This window comes from Desmodus rotundus, chromosome 1, assembly GCF_022682495.2.
Source record: "Desmodus rotundus isolate HL8 chromosome 1, HLdesRot8A.1, whole genome shotgun sequence".
Taxonomy (NCBI): Eukaryota; Metazoa; Chordata; class Mammalia; order Chiroptera; family Phyllostomidae; genus Desmodus; species Desmodus rotundus.
The window spans coordinates 189050-195389 of record NC_071387.1 but is presented as its reverse complement, the minus strand read 5'-3'; the positions used below and the strand labels follow the sequence as shown (position 1 = coordinate 195389).

Sequence of the window (6340 nt, the reverse complement as noted above, 5' to 3'; positions counted from 1 at the left end):
TTTCACCCTGTTTTAGGTAATTGACATTTTCTCCCTGTTTGTGTCTTTTCTTTTTATTGTCTGAACAAGTTCTTTTTCAGAGTGGTCCTTAATTTTATAAGATATATACTATTAATGTATTTCTTCATTAAACTGCATGTTCACAGCTATACTTGATTCTTGGCTATTTTGGTTGAAATGGACCACTAAAAATGAAACCTACAGATGAGGGGCGGGGCCTGTCTGAGGTCAGAGGCAGGACTGGGCTGCAGGTGAGAGGGATGACCAGGACAGAGATGTGGGTGGGGTTGGTTGGGAGGCAAATTTAGGCTGGCAGGCCTGAGGGGCTGGCAGTTCTGGACCAGAGATGAGCATCCACGATGACCGGAGGTTAGGCGCTGCTGCTGGCCGTGGGTCTCTGCTGTCACGAGGTGATGACCCTGGCCAAACGTGATGCAAGCAATGCAATCCAGGTACAGGAGGTGAGCTGCAGGGGGGTATGAGGTGAGGGGACTGGGGCCAGATAGAGCCACCCTGTAGGCAGCAGAAAAGGGGGGCCAGACTCTTCCTGAGTACACATCTTGGGTCCCGATTTAAGGGACCACTTCCTGTGGGACCACTTTTCTGTATTAATCTAGAGTATATGATGTTTATAGACGACTTTGGCAAGTGGGTATACAATGATACTCAATTGTTAATCCAAGAACAAGATAGCTTTCCTTTGTTACAGTTTCTGTTATTGGGGAGCAGTTTCCAATTTCGCTCATACAGATCCTGTACATCATTGTTAGGTGTATTCCGAGTGTTTTTTTTAAACCTGCATTGTTGCTATTGAGTCCTTAAAAAATTGTATCGTTAATTTACTATTTCTACATGTTTATTTCTGCGTGTTATTTCCCCATCACTGCATTAAATTCCATTTGTGATACTTTTCTGTTGATTCTCATGAGTTATGAAGGTAAACTCGCTCTCCCGCAGTAATGATTATTCCATTTTGGTAGCTGTATATGACATAGAAATAGTTAAAGCTCGAAAGGAAATAGAAAGATGTGAGGTAATGTGAGGAGCTAGAAAAATTCTTTTTGTTAGTCCTAGATATATTAATGACTAAATAAAAGAGCAGCATCATTCTTAGCATTTTAAGGGACTGTACAGCCTGGAAGCAAGCATGGTGTTCTAGAAATCTCAAGTGGTTTGTTAGTGGAGATGTGCCCCCGACTTGGTAATCTGAGGAACACACAAGGTAGCAAATGTCCACGTTTCAAAGAGGAAAACTTTAGATGGTGAATTCTGGCATCTAACAGAGTAAGATTCTTTGTTCTAAGTGACATTATGAAACGGTTATTAATGTGACTTATGAGGAATGGAAAGAAGCAGGGATCCTCAGATGCTGACTCAGTTTTATCACAGTGCGACTCAGTCTCCTAAGTCGTCAGATCTTCCTTTGTCTCCTGAACTTTTCCAGATGTCTTCTCAACTTGGGACACTTCTCCCCAATATTTGCAAGATGACCGGCATTTTTTGTTCTCTGAGTTTCACCTTCCATGCTGCCTGTTGCAAGAAAGGCAGCATTTCCCATGTAGGATGCAGAGGGACATGCTGTTTGTATTCTAAGGGACTCTTCAGGATACAGAGCAGGGTTTGTCACTCTCAGCACTGTGAACCTTTTTGGCCACATAATTCATTCTCCTTGGGGATGGTCCTCTGTATAGTAGGTGCTTATCAGCATCCTGTACCTCTATTCACTGCCCACATCCTGGCTTCCCTTCCCCTCAGGACAGTCTAAAATGGCTCAGCACATTGCCTAAAGCCCCCTTGGGGGCAGAAATCACCTTTGGTTGAGAACCACTGAGTTTGAAGCCATTATCATTTTGGAAAACAGAAATTGCTCTGGTATGCAGTGGTTTTATTATTTTTGTATGGTAATTATTTTCCAACTCTGACTGTGATTTATTTTGAACAGTTATTTAAAAGTTATTTTAAAACATCTAAATGTAAGGACTTTCTAGTTACCCTGTGACTGGTTTCCAGATGAATGGCAAAGAGAGTAATAAACATACTTTATGAGACTTTTGTTGGAACCTGCTTTCTAGCTTAATATAGTCAGTTGTAAAAATGTTCCAAGTGTGCTTGAAAAGCATTTGTAATTTATTTTTTTGTTGCCACTTACTTAAACAATGAGAAAAAAAATTTATTCAAAATTGTACACCAAGAGTTAAAAATAAACTGCTAATGATAGGGGACTCAAGAGTTGGAAAATTTTAGTTGAAGGTTAAAAGTTATAAGCCTAGCAAGTAATGTATATGTTAAAGGTTTTGTTTCAGAAACTACAGATAAGGCCTGTCCTGGCTCCTGGAAAACAGCTGACCTCCTGGGGCACTGGTAAAGATTACCCCCTGGGGAGAAGTTGGAGGCATCCAGACCTTTGTGTTCCAGGGAGAGACCCAAGGGACACAGTCAAGAGGAAAGGTACCCTGGGGTGGGGGGAGATGGAGACCCTCTCGGGCCAGAATCCAATTGCTGAGTGGGCCTGGTGGCTGAGCCTCATGGGGCGGGGCTGCCAGCAGGCCTGAGGGCCAGGGAGGGGACAGCCCCAGCTGGTGTGGCCCCTGCTGTGGCTTTGCTCTTGTGGGAGCTGGGCTGTAGTTTAGCTCCTTCTGTTCTCTGACTTCCTGGAGAAGAAGAACCTATCCCCTGGCTGCTGGGTCCTGCAGCAGCCCCTGCCCCTGGCAGGAGCAGCCTGCTCACAAGGACTTGGCTGCGATGATTTGGGGGAGGAGTGAATTTTCTGGACCCCCAGCAGCCACATGAGCAGCTCCTCCATGTGAGGCTGGGGACGGTGGGCAGTTGTGCCTCCAACCAGATGGGCTCATCTAAACCAAAGACCCCAGGGGAGCAGACGAGGGCCATGGGGTCAGGTTGGCAAATGCGGCAGTCCCACCATGGCCAGCCCTCAGCTCTGCAGCCCCCTCCTCACCGGTCCTCAAGCTCGGGGTCCCCGGGACCTGAGGCGGGGGAGGCATGGGCATGGGCACCACACACTTGTGAGGAGCAGGGCAGAGCCCCCCCCAGAATCTCTGCCGCCGCCGCCAGACCCTTGGCTTCTCTCTGGGAATGATGATGGTTCCCCGCTGTTTTGGCCCCTCTCACCTACTCAGGGAGCAGGCGGAGCTGTTTCCTTTTTTTTTCCCCCTTTAATAAATTTTATTTTTTACTGAATTATAATAAGTAGAGAAAATGCACAGATCTTAAAAGTACAAGATGATATTTATATACGTAAACTATCATGATAACCATCATTCGGATCAAGATGTAGAACATTTGAACACCCCAGCAGATGTGTCGCATCCCAGATGATAACTCCCAAAGTTACCCATTACGCTGACTTATTTTTACCCTGAGTTAGTATTTTTTTCATGAATTCCTATTTCTTGACCTGATTGTTGGCTACATGACTGTGGTCACTTTTTATGCATCCGTACACTTAGAACTTGTGTACTTTTCTGTATGTTATACTTCAGTATTTTTTTTTACAGCCCACTTCACAGGCTCACACCCCTGTCCGCCCCACCTCCTCCCCAGGGGGCAGGGACCACAGAGAGCCTGGGCGTCCTGCAGGTGCTCCCATTTGGGCGGGGTTCCTGAAGTTGCAGGCCCTGCCCCTCCGTTGCGCAGAGGAGGAAACTGAGTCCCAACCAGGGCAGCCCCGGGCCCAGGTCGCCAGCAGTGCAGCCCCCCACACCCTGCCAGGAAGTCCTCAAGGGGCATCGCAATGGGAAAAGTCAGTCCCTGACTCGAGTGCACGACCCGTGTGGCCAGGGCTCTCAGACACACCAGGTACGCACGTGGGGCCAGAGGAAGAAGGGGAGGTCAGCAATTAGTCCTTCTCAGAGGAAGGCTCCCGTGGGGGGCTTCCTGGACCAGTGATGCAGCTGGTTGTGGGGTCCCTTGTGGGGTTACAGCAAGGAGGGCTCCCCTTTCTCTGGGCGATCAGAATTGACAAGGAGAATGGACACAGGTCATACTTCTGAGCTTTTACTCGGAAACGATGTGGAAACTCCCAGCCTGTGGGAGAAGGTGGGACAGGTCCCCTCCAGGCCCCTGTGAGTTCTCACTGTCTCCAGGCCTCTCCTGCCACAGCCTCTCCTTCAGCGGATGGCCTGAGGTGGACCATGGGCCCTGGACACCGGGTCTGAGGTTCCAGTAGACTCATGGTGAGGGCTTATCACCTCAGAGGCCAGTCTTCAGGCTCAGGAACTGCAGCCCTGGCATGCTAGCTCTTCCCCTTCTCAGGGACCCTGCTGCTCCCCAGGATGGGTATAAACACAGGGACGGGGGTGCTCCTTGGGGCTGGTCTGCCTTTTTCTCCTCACTGGACAGTGCTGAGGATTTTTTAAAACACAAGCCCGTTTTATCTCCGACTTCAACCCACCCCCACAGCATTTTCCTTAAAGTCTTCCACCCCAGAGTGAAAAGCTCAGGGCATTCACTCCCTGGCTCCATGCTACAGCTGCCCAAACTGTGGCAGAGCTGGGATGAAACGCCACTCCCACCTGGTTTGTGATCCCCTGGGAGGTCCGGCACCGGGGAGGCACACCAGGGCTCAGCTTCTTTTCCGTGGCCTGCGGGGAGGCCCCAGAACTCCACATCTTTGTCCAGTTTCAGGCATCTGTACCACCCTGCTGAACCCAGGAAGCAGGTGGCGTTGATGGCTCACAGCCCTTTGGTGAACAATTTAATTGCTTTTGCGGGGGGCTGTGGGGACCAATGGTCTTTTATGTTTTAGTTCTCTGGCAGAAGCCCATTTAGATGGTGCAGAATCCTCGGTCTTTGATTTCGGATAAATGCTGATTTCCATGAAAAAACCCTAATTATCTCCGTCTCTTCCCTCCCTCCAGGCAGAGTCACCGGGGGAAGGCAGTGCCTGCCCTTTGGCACCACGGAGGCCCTCTCCCACCCTGGTAACTTGTAGTGACACTGAAGTGCCCCCATCCCCCATCTTGGGCAGCACCCTCCCCTCCCCATGTCCAGGTCGCAGCTGGGGCCTGATGCAGACCCAGCCTCTGGATGACAAGGAGACCTGCATCCATTTGGAACATATTCCCGTAGGACCCCCCCAACCCTGGTTTTCTCCCCAGTGGTTGTCTTTCTGCTTGGATGGCTCCAAGAACTTCTGTCTGTTAAAGCCCAGGGAACCAGTCTCTGGGAGCAAGAAGGGTGAAGATGATGAAATAGTCCTTTTGTGGTTGGGTTTGCGAGTAGGAGAAACGGTAGTGAACTTGAGCAGACAGCATTCTGGTTTGTACCAGTACAGCATCTGTGAGGGACCTGCACCTGTACTCAGGGCTAGGCTCACCGTTCACCCCGCTGCCCCCCCAAAACATCCGGGATTGGGATTTTCTTTTTTTTAAGCAGCGTTTTGCCACCACGCGGGGAGGGCGGGAGGACGGCATTGGAGAGAGCACGCTGAGACGGGGTCTGCTGGGGTCCGTCCTGTCCAGGACACCTCCCCACACCCCCCTGCAGAACAGGGTGCACACACAGCACGTCTCTCCCGGGGCTGAAGGAGGCCAGGTCGCCTGAGCTTTGGGGCCCTGGGTTTGTCCTATTGCAGTAATAGTAATAATGGTAATAATAATAAACACTAACTAACAATACCCTTGTTGTCATCCCCAGGGTTGGCTGGCTGGCTGTGGAACTGCTGAGGAGCATTTGTTTTAGAATTATTTTCCACTTGTGATGTTTTCTGGATGGAATCCCATGCAGATGTGACATTAAGGGGGAGCCACTGTCTTCGGATGGGTGACTGGGGCTCCCCGAGGGTCAGGTCGGATCCGGCAGACTCTCACCTGGTCAGGACAGGCACCGGATGTATGTCCATGGAGGTGGCTCTGGGGAGACGGTGTCTCCTGTGTGTGGCGGTCTGAGCTCGGGCCACGGACTCCCATGGACCAGCCTTCAGCAAGCGGCCTTGGAGGCACGGGAGGCCATGTGAGCCTGGTCACTGACCCCCTTCCCCTGCAGGGAACACTGTTGGGGTGCACATTCCCCTCGGGGAATCATCTGCATGTTGGCGACGTGCTGTTCGAATGAGGCCCCCTCTGGCCCTGCACGTGGGCCCCTTGGAGGACGGGCAGCTGGCGTGGGGGTTCGGCCCAACCAGCAGAGGCTTCCTGTGGGCACATAACTGCCCCCCAGAGCCCAAGAGTCTGGCACACAGTCCCCACCGTGGGTCACCCTGAACTTCGTCCAATGGCGAAGGCAGCGTGGAGAACAGGGTGCTCCTAGTCAGGAACCTGTGAACAGGAGCTGGGGGTGGGTTGACTCAGAGACCCGGAGAGGGGAGTGTGTCAGAAGCGAG

General features: G+C 50.9%; 1 long non-coding RNA gene across 1 annotated transcript; it reads left to right on the top strand.

Moving 5' to 3' along the window:
- The first annotated feature begins 3678 nt into the window (after positions 1-3678).
- Positions 3679-5818, top strand: LOC128779673 (uncharacterized). Its single transcript, XR_008425747.1, has 3 exons — positions 3679-3816; positions 4878-4940; positions 5656-5818. It is a non-coding gene; the product is annotated as an uncharacterized lncRNA (long non-coding RNA).
- Positions 5819-6340: the final 522 nt, after the last annotated feature.